We start from the raw sequence: 21,513 nt of genomic DNA on the forward strand, positions 1-21,513 counted from the left end.
GTTTGTAATTCAAGAGGCTGCTTCTTGGAATCCTTGCGGCTCTATGGATTTGTTCATCTATAACCAGGGGATGATATCCTTGTTGTAAAAATGTTTCCTTAGTGCAGGGTCGGCCCACTGTTCCTGGGTGGCCCACTGTGCCTACTCACTTCTGCAGCTGTGTCTTGGTCTTCATTAAACTGCCTGTTCTGATTTATGGCTCCCTGTCCTCCATCCGGCGCAGGGTCTGGACGGACACAGGGATGTCCACCATTTACGTAGCCCACGCTTAGACAGCAGTACTGCGCTGTCTGAGCGTGAGCTGCAGCAACTGACTGAGGCTTCTCTCACCCCCAGTCAGTCACTAGAGCAGCAGACATGGCTCCCTGTGGCTGACTGAGGGGGAGAGAAGCACCCGGCTGCCCCCAGATTACCTTCCACTCAGAAAGTTCTTCCCTCTCCTCCCCCCATTCTCCCCCTGACTGGTGATGAGGGCATGGCTTCACTGAGGTATGGGCGTGGGTTCACAGAGGCGGATGTGGTTTATTGGTTTGGGGGCGTGGCTGGTAAGGTCTGGATTTCTGGGGTGAAGCCAGTGGCCACCCTAACTGTGAATGGGCCTGCCCCTATAATATACATGTCAGCCATTGAGTCCTGCTTGACATCCAGGTGCCTTACCTTCTTTAGACAAGTGAAGTGCCCAGAAAAAGCCAGAGACAGAGCCAGCAGTCCTCAGCCGGCCCTCGACTCAGCCAGCCATCCATCAGAATGTGATGATCAGATCCATCCAGCCGAGTAGGCAGCCCACTGAGCCCAGCCACAGCCAGCCAGAGCAAGCAGACTTACACTTGTCTGTCTTGCTTGGCAGTTGCCAATTTGCCACTGTCTGCGACTGCCAGCCACTTCCAAGTTCCATTCCAAGTTCCATCCAACTTTCCAAGTTGATTCAGTGGCTTTTTCAATTGATCCTGAGCCAGGCAGCCCTCTGTGCCCAGCCCACCCAGACCCAGTCCAGGTACTGTCTAGTTACTACTAGTTACCACCATATACCATTCTGGCCTTGGTATCTTCTGTATGTTATTATATATCAGCTGGTATAGGTTATTTATTATACATCTTCTGGTACGTAATATTAAATACCAGAAGATGTATAACTTATACCAGCTATACATATAGAATTATATACAGGAAATACCCAGGTTATACCAGCATGGTCCATAGTAAATACAAGAAGATGCATCTTCTTGTATACAACTGATTGGCCATGCTGGCATGACCTGGGTATCTCCTGTATATAATTACATATGTACAGCTGGTTTGGTGAGTACAACATTTCTTACTGATTTCTTGTTTTATTTAGCTGACACTGTAGTATAGATTAGGCTACTTTCACACTAGCGGCGCAGACCTCCAGCAGGCTGTTCCGTAGGGTGAATAGCCTGTCGGATCCGTCCTGCCGCTAGTGACCGTGTGCCCCCGGACTGCCGCTCCGTCCCCATTGACTATAATGGGGCAGTGCGGAGTTCCATTGGAGGCACGGCAGCGCACGGCGAGAGGCTGCCGGAATAAATGTCAGACATGTCATAGTTTTATTCTGGCAGCCTCTCGCCATGCGCTGCCGTGCCTCCGCCGGAACTCCACCCCCGCCGCCATTATAGTCAATGGGGATGGAGCAGCAGTCTGGGGGCACACGGTCACTAGCGGAAGTACGGATCAGACAGGCTGTTCACCCGATAGAACAGCCTGCCGGAGGTCCGTGCTGCTAGTGTGAAAGTAGCCTTAATGTTTACATTCTGTTCATAATAGTATCTGTATAATGTAGTATCTTGCATGGTGTAGTATTGAACTACTGTGCGCCTGTCACGGTCCCTCAGGTGACTGGTGTCAGGAGATCAGAGAGACTGGCTGAGCGTGGAGGAATCCAACTGCCTCCTTGATTTCTCTTTATTAAGTGTTGATAGGGTTAATGACCACTTCCCTTTTCTCAGCTATTGCTCAGTGGTCATCACTTCTACCCTTTATAGTCTGACCCCACCCTTCTGACTATACGGTAGACAGCTTCATTTGGGTTTGGCTGAGCTGGTGTGAGGTCGTCTCTGGTTTTCCTGTTCTTCCATCTCTACAGAAGTTAAGTGTCGCGTTTGTTTGTATTTGTTATATTCCCTGTTGTTGTATCTGGGCCTGAGACAGAGTCTTCCATTCGTCCATCTGGGGAGGAATGGGTTGTCTCTGGTCCTAAACTTATTCCAGGGCCTTATAGGGAAATCAGGGCCTAAGTATCCTGCATATGAATATTCCTACCTTCAAAGTCTATTCATATTGATAGGTAGTCAGGGCCCGGATTAGGGTTGTCTAGGAGGTGACCTGTTTCTTCCCTAGTTTCCAGACCCAGTTACTGTTCCCCTTCCCTCCTGTGTTCAGTGTGGAGTTCCCCCCCCCCCCACACACACACTGATTGTGACAGCGCCACTGTCCCTGGTACGATGTCCTCCTTTTCATGGTGTGGTGTCCTCCTTTTTGGGGTTCTGCAAGTGGCCACCCTGGTGGGCGGTCTCAGGAATCAGAATAGGGTAGATGGAGTTTCCTACTGGGCTAAAGGACCTTCCTGATGTCATCCGCCCATGTGACCAGTGGGGGAGGAGCCTGGCTGGAATGTGGTGAGGCCTAGCTGTGTGTCTGTCCGTGTGTGTGTCTCGGTCTGTCCGTGTGTGTGTGTCTGTCTGTCTGTCCCTGTGTGTGTGTGTGTCTCTCTGTCTGTCCCTGTGTGTGTGAGTCTCTCTATCTGTCCCTATGGGTGTGTGTGTGTGTGTCCCTGTGTGTGTCTAAGGCTACTTTCACACTGGCATTTTGGCTTTCCGTTTGTGAGATCCGTGCATTCTGAATGGAAAAGGATCCGCTCAGAATGCATCAGTTTGCCTGACTCAGTGGGAGTCATATTAGAAGGTAACAAAAGGTTGGAGCATAACTAAAAGTGTAATTCCCTTTTAATGTCCCCTAAAAGTGGCCACACACATTAGATAGAAGTTGGTTGACGATCTCACCATCGCACAGGTGTCTGTCCATATGTATGTGTCTGTCCCTGTGTGTGTTTGTGTGTGTCTGTCCCTGTGTTTGTGTCTGTCCTTGTGTGTGTGCCCGTCCCTGTGTGTATATGTGTCCTTGTGTGTATTTCACCGTCCCAGTGTGTCTGTCCTTGTGTGTATGTGTCTGTCCTTGTGTGTATGTGTCTGTCCCTGTGTGTGTCTCTCCCTGTGTGTGTGTGTCTCTCACTGTGTGTGTGTCTCTCCCTGTGTGTGTGTCTCTCCCTGTGTGTGTCTATCCCTGTGTGTGTCTCTCCCTGTGTGTGTGTATGTGTCTCTCCCTGTGTCTGTCCCTGTGTGTGTGTGTGTGTGTGTTTGTCCCTGTGTCCCCCTGTGTATGTGTCATTGCCTGTGTGTCTCCATCACCATGCCTACAGTTAGGGTTGCCACCTTTCCCAACAAAAAATACCGGGCAAGTTAAGCCACACCCCAAACCCCCTTTGTGGTATTGGGGGGCATGGCATAACACGGGGTGTGAAGTTGCTGTCATACTGTGGCTCCCTAGGAATATTAAAGCCCCCATTAGCGCACCCAGTAATAGTAATGCCCCCATTAGTGTGCCCCAGTAAGAGTAATGTCCCTATTAGTGCTCCCCAGAATGAATAATGTCCCCTATTAGTGCCCCCCAGTAAGAATAATGCCCCCAGTAAGAGTAATGCCCCCATTAGTGCCACCCATTAAGAATAATGCACCTATTAGTGACCCCCAGTTAGAGTAATGTGGCCCTCATCCCCTTGGAACCGTCACTCTGGGCTGGCACACTGACTGTAGAGTGTTGTGTGAGAGTCCGGCAGCTTTCCTGGGCCCGGTAACGGAGACAGGGGGAAGGGGAGGTTTTGTGATAGTAGAGGAGCGCAGCAGAATATACAGAGACGGGAGGAGCGCAGGCCCGCGGCTCGTCTCATTGTTATCCGGCCTGATCTGGCAGTGAGAGAAGTTCAGTCCCGGCGCGGCTGCCATGCTGTGGGGCGAGGGTTTGCTGCTCTCCTTCAGCAGCGTCTTCGTGCTCCTGCTCCTGACCACCCGCAGCCCCCAGCTCTCCAGCTTCCAATCCATCCTGACTGGCGGCCTCGTCCTCTTCAGGTTTGAGCAGATCCTGGAGTGCCGGCTGCTCACAGCTCGCCGCTGCTCACTCACAGCCAGCTGTCAGGACCGTGAGCGAGCAAGTCAGACAGTCTGCACTGCAGTTTGAAATTAATCCTGTGTCCGGGTCTGAGAAAGGCTTGTACCCGGACACAGGATTACAAACCCGGGCTGTCCGGGTCAATCCCGTACAGGTGGCAACCCTACCTACAGTGTTCCTATGCCTTGACACAGCTGCATCAGGACGTTCTGTGCGGGGCAAGAAGGAGATGGAAGAGGAGGCAGCGCCGCCAGCATGGAGTCAGTGGGAGAGGCACAGGGAGGCACACTAAGGACGTAGGTAACACTACCACATGATCTACACTAGTGTGATCTGTGGTTTTACATAGGTCTGCAGATAACACTACCACATTATTAGCACTAGTGTCATCTGTGGTTTTACATAAGACTGCAGGTAACACTAACACATTATCAGCACTAGTGTTATCTGTGGTTTTACATAGGTCTGCTGGTAACACTGCCACATTATAAGCACTAGTGTTATCTGTGGTTTTACATAGGACTGCAGGTAACACTAACACATTATTAACACTAGTGTCATCTGTAGTTTTACATAGGACTGCAGGTAACACTACTACATTTTCTGTACTCAGATAGCCATGACTGTGTTATCTGTGCTGTTACATAGGACTGCAGGGGATATTTAATATATTCTCTGTACTCAGAGAGTTATGACTGTGTAAGGGGACCTGCTGAGACTTTATCGCCCACGGGCCCACATGAATCTGGAGACGGCCCTGCCTTAGTGTCAGCAGATGTTGTTTTTTGTCTTCAGTGTCTGAACAGATCTGGATATATCACAGAGCTTGGCTGAAAATTATGGATTTCTTTGTGTGTTCTGGATGGAAGCTGTACCATCTTAGATATGCTGTACAGCTTGTAGGTTTATGGTAGACTGATGTTTGTATGGTGTCTTACTACTGTATATATAGTTATAATGGAGGGCGCAATCAGCCTCATAGGCTGCAGGGTGCTAGGCCTGAAGCCTATGAGGCAGTAAACAGGCACAATAGGTAGCGATGACATCACGGTGATCTCCTGCGCAGGGTCTTGTGTTATAACGTCATTGTGACAACACAGGCTACAGCTCAGGCTGTGACCTGCATCGCAGAAGCCAGAAGGGGAACAGGAGTGAGATAAGTACTACTGGGAGCAGCAAGGAGGAGAGAGGGAAACATTATATATACAAGGCACTAAAGAGCAGAGTACCAAAGAGGGGGAGCATTATATATAACTGGAATAAACACAGGGAGCCAAACGAACAGGATGGCACTGCTTCAGCTTCCCCTCAGATTCCGGGATAACACTTCCCACTCTCTCTCAGCGGTGATACCAGGACCCACGATTGACTTCGGTGGTGCTCAGTCTTAACACACACAGTCCCACACACAGTTAGAAGATACGAGACGGCACTCACCAAGAAGGTCCAATCTTTACTTTATTCAGGTAAAAGGCATGCGGAGCAGGCAATCAAAGCGTGGTGCTCCACACAGACACCATGAGGTGACGGCCGTTTTGCGTATGTTACGCTTCTTCTTGCCTCCTAACGTGATGACGTCAAGTACGTCACTTTTATACAAAAGCACCGCCTCCACAGACATAGACGATATGGTGATCGTTTGGTCAGGCACGGAGTGCCAATTCAGTGAGTTTGTTGACTATCTCAATACAAAGAATGATATGAACATGAAGTTCACATACAAATTTGGAGGCCACAAGCTGGAGTTTCTCAACGTCCTGGTGACAGTGGAGGACAATCAGTTGGTCACCAGCTGATATAGAAAACCCACAGCGACCAACTCACTGTTACACCATGAGAGCTTTCACCTGCAAAGTGTAAAAACAGCTGTACCTTATGGTCAGTATATAAGATTAAGGAGAATCAATGGCCGGGATAAAGATTTCAAATCCCAGGCCATTGACCTCACTAAACCTCTGTTGAAGAGAGGTTACCCCCTTATGGACCTCCATAAGGCAATGTCAAAAGCTGTACTTTCCACCCAGGATGCACTATTAAAGGGTAAAAAGAGTCCCAATAGATAGATTGGAAATATGAAAGCCCATAGGTTTATTTTTTCGTTCAAATATAGCCCAATGGCGGATGCCATTCGTAAAACTATATATCAGAATTGGGACATACTGAGTGGTGATGAATCCTTGAAAGACTTGGCACAGAACAAACCTATTATTGTGTTTAGGCGTAGCCATACCTTGAAAGATAGGATGGTCAGAAGCAGGTATTTAGAAAAAAGACCAGATATATGGTTGAGGGAATATGTACCTAAAGGCAATCGCAAATGTGGAAATTATTCATTCTGTCGCTATAACCCCCAGCATAGGGTGGTATACTTTGGAGGGTTACAACATAAGGTTAACCATTTAATCACCTGTCTGAGTAGATTTTTAGTGTACCTGATAATGTGCCCCTGTGATCGCTTCTATATTGAAAAAACCATTAGACCATTATTTGAAAGGATAAGGGAACATTTTGGATCAGTGACATCGGGCAGGAGATGTCCTCGCTTAATTAATCATGTGAAAGAAGTACATGGAGGCGACCCCAGGGTACTAACATTTTCAGGCCTAGATATTCTCCACTTCCTTCCTACAGGGGGAGATAGACATACTCAGCTTCTACGAAAGGAAGCCAGTTGGATTATAAAAGCCAGGGCCCTGGGTCCTTTGGGTCTGAATGACCGGAATGATTTAAGTGTTTTTCTTTAAATCCTGTTGATTTGCTGCATCTTAGACTAATGTCTTGTACATTTTATATGTATTTTCTGTAACGCCGTTTCTGTGCATGTCTGTGGAGGCGGTGCTTTTGTAGAAAAGTGACGTACTTGACGTCATCACGTTAGGAGGCAAGAAGAAGCGTAACATACGCAAAACGGCCGTCGCCTCATGGTGTCTGTGTGGAGCACCACGCTTTGATTGCCTGCTCCACATGCCTTTTACCTGAATAAAGTAAAGATTGGACCTTCTTGGTGAGTGCTGTCTCGTATCTTCTAACTGTGTGTGGGACTGTGTGTGTTGAGACTGAGCACCACCGAAGTCAATCGTGGGTCCCGGTGTCACCACTGAGAGAGAGTGGAAAGTGTTATCCCTGAATCTGAGGGGAAGCTGAAGCAGTGCCATCCTGTTCGTTTGTCTCCCTGTGTTTATTTCAAGAATCTATTTCCTCTTTATCTAAGGACAGAGCACGCCAGAAGATCTCCCCACGGGTAAATAAATTCCACCATGGACTCCGAAATGGAACCAGCAGCAGCAGAGGACACAGCGACTCTGAATGAAGTCAGAGAAGGACCAGGCTCGTACTTCACACAGTGCAATCAGCAGGATGTGTTGCAGACCCTGAGTTCCAGGACCCTGGAACAAAAGGTATGACTCAGGACCTGAGGGGTTAATTGTCGCAGATTGCAGCGCGCAGTCATAGATGCCGGGTATGGGATATGGCCGGCACACGCAGGCTACGTTTGTATTCAAGCATTAACTATATTCATTGGTGGCGCAGTGGCCACAGTCCCTCCCTTCTACTTCCCCTCTTCTCAGTATAAATTGCAGTCCCTGCAGTGGCAGTTGTGATTGGAGCCTCAGCAGTGCAATCCTGGGACTCTGATCGGTTACCATGGCAGCCAGGAGGCTGCTGAAGCCCTGGCTGCCATGGTAATCTCCCTGCTGCTGTGTGTTCTATGCACAGGGCAGCAGGGAGAGTGTGAAGTCCTATTCACCCTGATAGAGCTCTATCAGAGTGAATAGGACAAGAGTTCTAGCCCCTAAGGGGGCTAATAATAGTAAAAAGTTAAAAAAACAGTTTACCCACCAAAAAATATAGAAAATAATATATTGAGATATATATTGTTATCGCACATGCTTCAAATTATACCGCAATATAGATTTTAGGCCATATCACCCAGCCCTAAGTTCAATACACTGCACTATATAGTGAACGGTAGTGTATCCATCAGACCCACTGAATCTTCAAGAACCAAGTGGGTCTGGGTCCCAAAAATGTAAAAAAATAAAATGTTTAAGTAAAAAAAAAAATTCTATAAATAAATAAATAAAAATTCCTATATCCACACATAATTGGTTAAAAATGTAAAAAATAAAAAACACTAAATATGTTTGGTATCGCCGCGTCCATAAGGAACTGATCTATAAAAGGATCATGTTACCTTTTCTGCATGGTGAACACCATAAAAAAAAAAGAAGAAAAACTATGATGGAATTGCAATTTTGCCCACCGCACTTCCCAAAAAAATGGTATAAAAAGTGATCAAAAAAGTCATATGTATCCAAAATTAGCACCAATCAAACAGTGACCTCATCCCATAAAAATTAGCCCCTACATAAGCCAATCATCCAAAAACAAAAAATAAAATAAAATATGGCTTTCAGAAAATGGAGACACAAAAACATGATTTTTTTTTTCAAACATGCTTTTATTCCATAAAATAAAGTTTAAAAAATGCACATATTATGTATGGTCATGTCCGTAACGACCTGCTCTATAAAAATAGCATGTGATCCAACCCATCTGGTGAATACCATAAAAAATATATATATAATGTGCCCAAAAAATAAATTTTTTATCACATTATGACACAAAAAGTGTAATACCAAGCAATCAAAAAGTCATATGTGCCCCATAATGGTACCAATCAAACCGTCATCTCACCCCGTAGAAAATGAGCCCATACCTAAGACAATCACCCAAACAATAAAAATAAAATATGGCTGTAGCTGGCCAGCTAGGACCTGTCCTCGGTTGCTAGTATAGCTTATATGTGTACACAGCTAGACCTGCCAATAGCCTTAATACAGTTTCTATGTTTATTTTCCTATGTTTATGTGTTAAAGACAAAAGCAGAGTTATTTACTGTGACATCATGTTTTGGATGTCATATAACTGTTATATTTTGTGTTCACAGAAGCAGAAAATATAATATGCCTTTAAGATTCATTTTATAGTGTAAGATAAGCTAAATGACACAGCAGAAACAACAGAAAGCATAGTGTTAATCTGTTGTTGCTGGGCAGAAGTCTAGACCAATCACAGCCAGCTTCTCGCACAGCAAGAGTTTTCACTAATCACAGCCAGCCTCACACACAGCCTGTCTGGGAATTCCCCTAGCAGGAGCTGCTAGAATCATTATTCACCAGAGACAGGAGCTGAAGAGAAATTTACTCCACTGAGAGCTGTACAGTATTTTTATAGGAACAAGAGCCCAAAATAGGCATTTAGAACTGTTATATAATGTTCATATTGTTAGTATTGTGATTAGAACTGCATACTGAACTAGATATTTATGTGTTTACTTACAGATCCACAAATTGCAACCATACAATTGCAAACTACAAATATCATACAAATAGCAAAAAGTCCAGAGTCTATTTCAAGTGTGCTATTTGCATTTGGTAAGCTTAGCAACACCAAAAGACCCAGAAGACCATGGAAAACAACTGTGGTGGATGACCGAAGAATTCTTTCCCTGGATAAAAAAAAAACCTTCACAACAGTTCGCCAGATCAAGAACACTCTCCAGGAGGTAGGTGTAATTGTGTCAAAGTTAACAATCAAGACAAGACTTCACCAGAGTGAATATAGAGGGTTCACCACAAGATGTAAACCATTGGTGAGCCTCAAAAACGGTAAGGCCAGATTAGAGTTTGCCAAACGACATCTAAAAAAGCCTTCACAGTTCTGGAACAACATCCTATGGACAGATGAGACTAAGATCAATTTGTACCAGAGTGATGGGAAGAGAAGAGTATGGAGAAGGAAAGGAACTGCTCATGATCCTAAGCATACCACCTCATCAGTGAAGCCTGGTGGTGGTAGTGTCATAGCGTGGGCATGTATGGCTGCCAATGGAACTGGTTCTCTTGTTCTTATTGATGATGTGACTGCTGACAAAAGCAGCAGGATGAATTCTGAAGTGTTTCGGGCAATATTATCTGCTCATATTCAGTCAAATGCTTCAGAACTCATTGGACAATGCTTCACAGTGCAGATGGACAATGACCCAAAGCATACTGCAAAAGCAACGAAAGAGTTTTTTAAGGGAAGAAGTGGAATGTTATGCAATGGCCAAGTCAATCACCTGACCTGAATCTGATTGAGCATGCATTTCACTTGCTGAAGAGAAAACTGAAGGGAAAATGCCCCAAGAACAAGCAGGAACTGAAAACTGTTGCAGTAGAGGCCTAGCAGAGCATCACCAGGGGGTGAAACCCAGCGTCTGGTGATGTCTATGCGTTCCAGACATCAGGCTGTAATTGACTGCAAAGGATTTGCAACCATGTATTAAAAAGTGAAAGTTTGATGTATGGTTATTATTCCATCCCATTACTTTTGGTTCCTTAACAAGTGGGAGGCACATATGCAAACTGTTGTAATTCCTACACCGTTCACCTGATTTGGATGTAAATTTGTTTCATTTCAAGTCCATTGTGGTGGTGTATAGAGCAAAAAATGTTAGAATTGTGTCGATGCCCCAATATTTATGGACCTGACTGTATATACACAAACACACACACAATGCACAACTACCTTTAACAAAAGATTTCTATACTGCAGGAACAACCCTAATAATAACACGCCCTCTGCACTGCCCACACCAGTGCGCTGACCAATCAAGACACGGAGCTCCACATGCAGTCTGCACCACCCACACCTGCGCGCCGGCAAGCAGGTCGAAGCGCCACCATTTCTGTTCGTCAGTCCCAGACGCCATTTCTGTTCAGTCACAGCACTATCAGCCATATAGAGAGAAGCCCCTGTCAGCGGTCTGACCTACCAGTCACTACTAGCAGTCTCAGCACCAGCAGTCAGTGCCAGTCGTACAGCCACAGCCACCAGTCACAGTGCCAGCAGTGTCAGTCACCAGTCAGTTCAAGCCATCTCAACCATCAGTCAGTGCCACCAGCCACAGCCACCAGTCTCAGCCACCAGTCAGTGCCAGCAGTCTCAGCTACAGCCAGCACTCAGTGCCAGCAGTCCCAGCCACAGCCAACACTCAGTGCCAGCAGTCTCAGCTACAGCCAGAACTCAGGGCGAGCAGTCTCAGCCACAAGCTGCAGCCTGCATTCTCCGCCACAGCCACCAGTCAGTGCCAGCAGTCTCAGCCGCAGCCAGCAGTCTCAGCCACAGCCACCAGTCAGTGCCAGCAGTCTCAGCCACCAGCCGCAGTCAGCAGTCTCAGCCACAGCCACCAGTCAGTGCCAGCAGTCTCAGCCACCAGCCGCAGTCAGCAGTCTCAGCCACAGCCAGCACTCAGTGCAAGCAGTCTCAGGGACAAGCCACAGCCAGAAATCTCAGCCACAGCCACCAGTCTCGGCCACCAGCCGGCAGCCTCCAGTCTCAACCACAGCTACCAGTCTCGGCCACAGCTACCAGTCTCAGCCACAGCCACCAGTCAGTGCCAGCAGTCTCATCCACAGCCGCCAGTCTCAGCCCCCAGTCTCAGCCACCAATAAGTGTGGTCAGATTCTCTTGCCATTTATTATAGACTGTTCCTACTAATGTTTATGCACTACTGTTCTAGCGCCCATTATTATACCAGGCTTAATGTCTAGTTATACATAACTGGCACTACAGGGGGCATGGACAAAATGGAAAAGGAAAAAAAAATGAAGAACTCAAATCCATGAAGATGTCACCTGTAAGTCACTGAATCTGCCCCTGAAGGCTTCTTTTCAAATGTATTTTAATCTCTTTATTAGCACCCTACGAGCGCCGCCTTCAAACAGCTGATTGGTGGGAGTCCGACTCTCGACAATGCAACCAATCAGATATTGATGATGATGACCTATCCTGAGGACAGGTCATCAATATAAACCCCCTGAGCGAACCCTTTATTCATGGTAATTACCTATCCCATGTCACCTTTTCTACATCTGCTTCTTCCCATGGCCCCAAATGCTGAATAACATCACCATGCACACTTGCGGCAAGTTGCAGATGGTGTGTTGACTTTAGTGCAACCACATGTATTCAGAAGTCGGCAACTCAGGCTGCAGGATGGAAGAAGCCTATGTCCTCCATTGCAAACAGCAGCAGGAAGTTAGGTGAGTATTTTGTTGTTGGTGTTTTTTTGCTGACCTACAGTATGTGTGTGTGTTTGTGTGTGGCGAGGGGATTATAACTACAGGGTTTCTCTAAGTTCTGGGGGCACTAATATGGGCAATATACCTTGTGGAAGCACTATGTGAGGTGGCTTTCTAAATACAGGGATGCACTATTATAGGTTATTATACCTGCTGGAGGCACCATGTGGATAGGGCTTTATAACTACAAGAGGGCTCTGAAAGTACTGGGGGCCCTGAAGGCATTATATCTATTAGGGGAACTATGTGGGGGGCATTATACCTATAGGGGCACTACAGGGAAAACTACAGGGGACATTATACCTACTGGGGGCACTACAAAGGGGTATTATACCTATTGGGGGAACTACAGGGGAGCATTATAACTACTGGGCTACTACAGGGTGAATTATACCTATTGGGGGCACTACTCATTACTTCCCTGTGTATAAGTGAAGGGATGTTGTTTCCAAAGTGGCCAATAAGTCTCTGCTGACATTGCCACCAAAGGCTCCATTGGCAGTGCTATCTCTTTAGACGACAAGAATAGCAGTACATGTATCAATAATTTAGTATTTTTTTAGAAGACATTTTGCTTTTCATTCAACTGGCTTTCTCATTTATAACTGAACGTCAAGAAAATATACAAGTCCAGTTGCTCTAACGTATTACTGGTGCTAATGAAGATAAAGGTGGTGAACCTCCTGGCACCACCCACTCCTCAGCCTTACCATGCCCCCTTTTCACAAAGTGGCGAGGGTGGTGCAAAAAGCATTTAAAAAGGTGAAAACGCTGTTTGTGACTTTTTTCTGCCACTTTTCTGCTGCATGGAGATGATAAATCTCCCCCATAATGTTTTTATTTTTCCACTCACGTTGCAATATTAGGTCTTGCTGTATTTTTAGTAGGTCATTTTCTGTGCATTTTGTTTTTCTAATTGCAGCATTTAATATTCCATATGGGAGGTGAAGCAGCCAAAAAAGAGCAACTTGGCATTTTTTTTTCCATTACAGCACTCACCATTCGGAATAAATACTATATTTTAATTTATTTTTATTGTTCCTTTCATTTTATATGTAAAATGGAAAAAGAAGGTGATTTCAGTTTTTAATTCTTATCATTTGCTTATTATTGCAGTCTATGGAAAAATCACGGTGTTCCTATTAAGTCCCACCACAGGCCCACTCCCAGTAACTGGTCAATCAGATGCCATGGTCACAACCTCTGACCCATGGTACAGGTCTAGAACCCACAGACTGGTTGGCATTGGTAAGTAACCAGTCACTTTTCTACATTTGATAATCTTGTAAGATTGTAATAATGTCTTCTCATATGATAATTTATGTATGTGTAGTAAGTATTTAGACAACTACCAAAGGTTCGGGATAAGCACTCCACAAATATTGGCCTTTTAGCCTATGGGCCCCATAACTTTGCTGCATCTATAGTTATGCCCATTAATGAGGGAGGTGTCCTAATTTATTATTTTAACTCGGTACTAGAGACCTGATTGTTGTGGCAGTGGTGTCCCGAGAACATGTGTCAGAGTATCAGATGATAGGGACCGCATTCATCAGAAGACCTTGTATCTTCATTGGATATATTGATGATTTGTGATTTTTCTGCTTCTTGATATTTATGGTGTTTTCTGTATAACTTGGACACAGCGGTATCCACTGGACACCACTGGAACTAAAAACAGCCTGAGGGTAAGAAGGCAATTGCAGCAGATCGGATTACCGGAGGTCTGAGACAAAATGAGGTGCAGAATAAACCATCTCCTGATCTTCACCAATGGCCCCTGCTGGAAGGTATTGGTCTTAAGAACCCAAAAAGATCCCTAAATAAGGTAAGATGCCAAGTTCTGGATATACTAGAGTAATGACAATGAAAAATTTAGGGTTTAGATTGTCCACAAAGATCAGAGCAGTGGCGATTAGTGGAAAATCATCCAAATCACCTGATACATGGCATATAAGTATGATGAAATACTAACTGCCTGAAGTCACCACTAGGGGGAGCTCCCATTGACCTTGATATGTAGATCACCTTGAGCAATGGCTCCCAGAACTATTTTTTTTTTTTTTTTTTTTGCAGATTATTTTCTTTGTTAAAGAGTTGTCTTATCTCACCATTACCAAGTCAACAAGAGACCAAGCCCTGACCAACAGGTGACCGGGAAACAGCACACTTTATCCATAGCTGTCATGCACTGCTGCCCTCTGCTATTTCCCGGCCACCTGGCGGTTGAGGCCCAGTCTCATTTCGCCTTAGTGTGTTTTTTTTTTTTTTTTTTTTTTTTTTTTTTTTTTTTTTCTTCAACAAAAATTTATTGGAAAAACACTACAAAACATTTTTTACAGACATTTTTACAATCTCTCAATTCTTAGTGTCCCAACTAATTATATATAATTATAATATATTCAATTCATCTTTTCTTTCATTTAGAAAACCCTCCCCTCCCTCCCCCCTAATCCCTAATCCCTAATCTGTGGTGCGTCAAAGCAGGCTCCCAGAACTATAACTATGGAGGTGTGTAAGAAAGCAGGGGTTTTGGTGATTTGTATCAGGAAAACTGAGCTCCAAACCCTATAAAAAATATATGAAAATAAATCAGCCCACAATTATAAGGTGTATTCTCTTTATGTTGGATACAGCAGTGGGTCCCAGAACAAGAATAACCGCTATAACAGTCAATGACATTAATAAGCGTTGGTATCGCTGTTAGAAACATGGGCCCTAGTTTAATACAGGAGTAATTGTGTGTCAAACTGCAAAGAAAAAAAGGGGTCAGTCAGCACATCCAATGCGCAGGCACACATTGCTATGGCTGAAAACACAAAGAAAAAAATACAATGCAACAGCACTCTGCAAACAAACCTACACTCCCTGAATTTTATGATAGCCGTCATGGCACATAACAGAATTTAGTGTTAGGTTCCCGTTAATAAACATAGCATTAGCATTAGAATACTTTTTAGTACTTTTTTTGGTTTGCAGAGTGCTGTTGCATTGTATTTTTTTCTTGGTGTTCAGCCATAGCAATGTGCACCTGCGCATTTGGATATGCTGACTGACCCACTAAATTAATAATCCTACGTACCTCACATTTCTAATACCTCACATTTTTAGCATGCCACTAGGAGGGCCACTTACCACTCACTTACTGTGGGGGCACTCTGCTGTTATTGATGCTGCCATAGTACAGAGGGACTTTGACCACTCACTGACTGTGGGGGCACTTTGCTGTTATTAATGCTGTTATAGTACAGAGGGACTTTCACTACTCATTGACTGTGGGGGCACTCTGCTGTTATCGATGCTACCATAGTACAAAGGGACTCTGAGCACTCACTGACTGTGGGGGCAATCTGCTGTTATTAATTCTGGCATAGTACAGAGGGACTCGGAGCACTCACTGACTGTGGGGGCAATCTGCTGTTATTAATTCTGGCATAGTACAGAGGGACTCTGAGCACTCACTGACTGTGGGGGCACTCTGCTGTTATTAATTCTGGCATGCATAGTACAGAGGGACTCTGAGCACTTACTGACTGTGGGGGCACTCTGCTGTTATTGATTCTGCCATAGTACAGAGGGACTCTGAGCACTCACTGACTGTGGGGGCACTCTTCTGTTATTGATTCTGCCATAGTACAAAGGGACTCTGAGCACTTGCTGACTGTGGGGGCACTGTGCTGTTATCGATGCTGCCACAGTACAGAGGGACTCTGAATACTCACTGACTGTGGGGGCAATTTTATAGGGGGTTTAGTGCTTGTGTGTTAGGGGCATGTGCATTACACAGCTCAGGCAGGCTGATACAGGGCATACACACAGGGAGATCGTCCACAGTCCTCAGCTCTGCCCACAGATAACACAGTGAAAGTGATTTCCGCTAGCACATGTCCAAATGTATTATAAAGGAGGGAAGCCTCCTCCCCCCAGTTCTGGACAGCAGTCCTCTCCCCTGCAGCCCTGACCTGGTGCAGACAATGACCTCTCCACTTTTTGTGGCAGGCATAGCACTATGAAGTGCCTTTTGCACTGTAGCATTAGAAGGATTTTGGTATCTCTGACTTTTAGTCTAACCAGAATGTCTATTACTCTGTAATTCCTCTAGTGCCGTTCTATGGAAACAGTAGGTTTAAAGAGCACACCAAATGCTTGAAATAACTTATTTATTAACTTCAACTTTTCTTCATATATAACACTGCCGCCTCCGCAGCAGATAGTCCATGTACATAACACATGTTGAAAAGATATCACAAAATGGCGGTATGCATAAAATGGTGGTTCAACTGTTCAATCTTGTCATTCAACATAAAATGGTGGATATATTTCTTAAATATATGGGTCCTGCCGCCGGCCGGGATGGAGCCACAGCGCTAGTGGTCGCCGTGTAGCGACGCGCCAATTTTAGGTTAGGACCCACTCATAGAGGCAACCTTGGCGTGGTGAGTGGGCTTATTGCCTTTTGATCAAAATGTACATAAATGCCTCATTTAGCATGTAGCTTGGAGGTGGTACACATGCGCTATTTAGTGCTGTCTCCTGCAGGAATGCAGGGATGAGATCATAGCATTAGCAGTGGATGTGCGATTAATTTCTTCTTTTCTCTCCTTATTTAATGGTGGATATATTTCTCTCTTCAGTATCTGTACGGTCACTTTAAGTTATTTAGGCACTTTATGATCTCTCTGAGAGGTATATCTGAGGTCTAACTAATAGTTCATTTGCAGTATGCAGTTAGCAGTGACTATTTGCAGATTGGTTGATCATGATCTGGTATGGTTGCATGCAATTTGGATTGCAATATGGAATCTGAATGCTTGCAATTTGTAGCTTGCAATTGAATTTGGTGGAACTGTAAGTAAACATACATATAACTGGTTCAGTATACAGCTCTAATCACCATACTAACAGTAGGAACATTATACAACTGTTTTAAATACCTATTTTGGCCTCTCTGCTTCCATAAAAACACAGCTCTCAGTGGAGTGAATGTCTCTGGTGATGTCCCCACCAGACATCTGAGAAGCTCTGTCAGACGTTCTTTAGAACCTCCTCCTTGAGGTTCCTTTTGTTTTGCTTTCATTTTCTCATCTCGTTAGCCTCTCTCAGCTGTCTTGTAGTTGCACTGATTGCATCCCTTTAAATCCCTTCCCATACTGCATCACTTTGCGGTTTATACAACTTCCTGAAGTGTGTGCATGCTGGATGCTACTATTGAGTCTTCTACAGATAAGTTTTGTTCATTCAATTGTGTTTTCCTGTTTTCTAGATCCCAGGTGACCCTCACTCCCTCCGTATCAAGTGTAGGGAGCCGGTGGTCGTGTCCCCTCACTATTATAGGGTGTTCAGGTGTTATACAGTCGAGGAACGAGGATATGCAATCATCTACCATTGAGATTTTTGCATAGGCTGAGCAGTTATGGAGAGAGCCAGATCTGTTGCAGGGCTTACCCTTTGGTTCCTTAGTTTTGGATCCACTCAGTCGGATCTTCATTTTGTGTCTTCTAGTTTTCTGTACACCTTCCGTGACATTATAAACCGCCAAAACTGTCTTAAGCATGAATCCGGTTTCAACCTTGATTGACCGCATGCAGGGTCTTTCACTGGAGGTAGCAGATCTCCAGAAAACTGTCTCTCAGTTTGAGGTGACCGTTTCTGCTTGCGTTCATGGAATTTGTTCTGAGCCTAAAATCTTGCTTCCGGATACGTTCTCTGGGGGTAGTGAGAATTTTGTTTGTTTTAGAGAGGCTTGCAAACTCCATTTTCGCCTACTTCCCCATTCCTCTGGTGATGAGGAGCGGAGGGTGGGGATCATCATCTCGCTGCTCAGGGATAACGCTCAGTCCTAGGCCTTTTCGCTGCCGGTGGGGGCACGGCCTTTCTGTTCAGTGGATGAATTTTTTTTAGCCCTGGGGCAGATATATGATGATCCGGATCGTATTGCTCTGGCTGAGTCTAGACTACGTCTTTTATGCCAGGGTAAACAGTCCGCAGAGATATACTGTTCAGAATTTCGGAGATGGGCAGCTGATACTGGTTGGAATGATGCTGCACTCCGAAGTCAATTTTGCCATGGTCTTTCAGAGGGATTGAAAGATGCATTTGCCTTTCATGAGAGACCTACCTCCTTGGACACTGCCATGTCTCGGGCCGTTCGTATTGACACGCATCTTAGAGAGAGAGGGCAGATCACTCCTTCCTGTCATACTCAGTCCAAGGACAGTGCGGCGGTCTCATTCAGTGCACAGGGGTCTCAGTCGCTCTCAATCCCTTCTGAGCAGGAGCCCATGCAGCTGGCTTTGCTTGCCTCTGACAATAGAAGATTCAGCTCTTATAGGAAGGTTTGTTTCTGTTGTGGAGGTATAAATCATTTGGAAAATGTTTGTCCCTCTAGGAAAGTCAGGCAGTTTTTTTTGAGTAATAAAGAAACAAAAAGAAAAAAATCCTCTAAAAACGTTCCATCTGTTACTATTGGCAAGGTTGATGCGGAAATTGAAGGTTTTCCGTTTGCTTGTAGATCCCGTTTTGTCCTACCTGCCAGGGAGGCGCTAGAGAGCAAGAACATTTTTTTGTGAGATTTTTGTAGATAGTGGAGCAGCTGTCAATCGCATTGATAATCAATTTGCTATAACTCATGGTTTCCAGGTATGCACTTTGGGAAAGGATATACCTGTTTTTGCTATTGATTCCGTTCCACTTTCTCAGAAATCGTTAAAGGGCATAGTTCACAATATCCGTTTGATTGTGAGTGATACTCATGTTGAGGATGTGTCATGTTTCGTCCTAAGCGGGTTGCCTACTCCTCTAGTGTTGGGGCTACCCTGGCTCACTAAACATAACCCCACCATTGATTGGCAAGCGAGGCAAATAAATGGTTGGAGTGACTTTTGCAGAGAGAATTGCCTCACAACATCTGTTTCTGAGGTTTCTACTAAGACTGTACCATCTTTTCTCTCTGAATTTTCGAATGTGTTTTCTGTGAGTGGTGTTCAGGACTTGCCCCCTCACAGGGAGTACGATTGTCCTATTAATCTCACCCCAGGCGCCAAGCTGCCTAAATCTCGTTTATACAATCTCTCCCAACCTGAAAGGGTTGCTATGCATGCTTATATCTCTGAGAGTCTGAGAAAGGGACACATACGACCCTCGAAGTCACCTGTTGCCGCTGGTTTTTTCTTTGTTAAGAAAAAAGATGGTTCTTTAAGACCATGTCTGGATTTCAGGGAGCTGAACAGTATCACAATTCGTGACCCTTATCCGCTTCCTCTGATCCCAGACCTGTTTAACCAGATTGTTGGGGCTAAAGTTTTTTCCACGTTGGATCTAAGAGGGGCATACAACCTGGTCAGGGTCAGAGAAGGAGACGAATGGAAGACGGCCTTCAATACCCCTGAGGGCCATTTTGAGAATTTGGTTATGCCTTTTGGTTTGATGAATGCTCCAGCCGTCTTTCAGCATTTTGTGAATAGCATTTTTTATCATTTAATGGGGAAATTTGTATGAGTGTATCTAGATGACATTTAGATTTTTTCTCCTGATTTCAAAACTCATAAGGACCGCCTATGTCAGGTCTTGCTCATCCTGCGGGAGAATAAATTGTACGCTAAACTGGAAAAATGTGTGTTTGCGGTTCCAGAAATTCAATTTCTGGGGTTTCTTCTCTCCACTTCTGGTTTTCGGATGGACCCCGAGAAGGTCCGCACTGTGCTTGAGTGGGAGCTTCCTGAGAATCAGAAGGCGCTGATGCGTTTTTTGGGTTTTGCCAATTATTACAGGAAGTTTATTTTGAATTATTCCTCTGTTGTTAAACCACTCACTGATATGACTAGAAAGGGGGTAGATTTTTCCTCCTGGTCGGTAGAGGCGCGTAAGGCCTTTTCTAGTATCAAGGAGAGTTTTGCTTCCGCTCCCATCTTGGTACAACCTGATATTTCTCTGTCCTTCATAGTTGAGGTGGACGCTTCTGAGGTGGGTGTGGGTGCGGTCTTGTCTCAGGGTCCCTCTCCTGCCAAATGGCTACCGTGTGCCTTTTTCTCTAAGAAACTCTCCTCCGCAGAGAGAAATTACGATGTGGGAGATAGGGAGTTGTTGGCCATCAAGTTAGCTTTTGAGGAATGGCGCCATTGGCTAGAGGGAGCCAGACACCCTATTACCGTGTTTACTGACCATAAGAATCTGGCATACTTGGAGTCAGCCAAGCGTCTGAACCCGAGACAGGCCAGATGGTCTTTGTTCTTTTCAAGGTTTAATTTTGTTGTTACGTTCCACCTGGGGATACGAAGGTGAAGTCGGATGCCCTGTCACGTTGTTTTCCGGGAGGTGGGAATTTTGAAGACCCGGGTCCCATTTTGGCTGAAGGTGTGGTGGTCTCTGCTCTTTTTCCTGAATTGGAGGCAGAGGTTCAGGTAGCCCAGTCAGAGGCTCCTGATCTTTGTCCTCCTGGGAGGTTGTTTGTGCCTCTCGCTTTAAGACACAAGATTTTTAAGGAGCACCACAATACTGTCCTTGCTGGGCACCCGGGGGCAAGAGCCACAGTGGATATCATCGCTCAGAGATTCTGGTGCCGGCGCTTCGTAAGTTGGTTGAGGGTTTTGTGGCAGCCTGCGAGACCTGTGCTCGTGCCAAGGTCCCTCATTCACGGCGATCAGGTCCTCTCCTTCCGTTACCCATTCCTTCCCGTCCTTGGACACATCTGTCCATGGACTTCATTACGGACCTGCCTCGTTCCTCGGGGAAGACTGTGATTCTGGTGGTGGTGGACCGTTTTAGCAAAATGGTGCATTTCATTCCTTTTCCTGGCTTGCCCAATGCTAAGATGCTGGCGCAGGCATTTATTGATCACATTGTCAAATTGCATGGTATTCCTTCAGACATAGTCTCTGATAGGGGCACGCAGTTTGTTTCCAGATTCTGGAAGGCTTTCTGTTCTCGCTTGGGGGTTCGGCTGTCATTCTCTTCTGCTTTCCACCCAGAGTCGAATGGCCAGACAGAGCGCGTCAATCAGAATCTGGAGACATATCTGCGCTGTTTTGTGGCGGAGAATCAGGAGGATTGGTGTTCTTTTTTGTCCCTTGCTGAGTTTGCTTTAAATAACCGTCGTCAGGAGTCCTCTGATAAGTCACCATTTTTTGGTGCATATGGGTTTCATCCGCAGTTTGGGACGTTCTCTGGAGAGGGGTCTTCTGGCAAAAGATTCAGGATAATCTAA

This window comes from Bufo gargarizans, chromosome 5 (genome assembly GCF_014858855.1).
Source record: "Bufo gargarizans isolate SCDJY-AF-19 chromosome 5, ASM1485885v1, whole genome shotgun sequence".
NCBI classification, from domain to species: domain Eukaryota; kingdom Metazoa; phylum Chordata; class Amphibia; order Anura; family Bufonidae; genus Bufo; species Bufo gargarizans.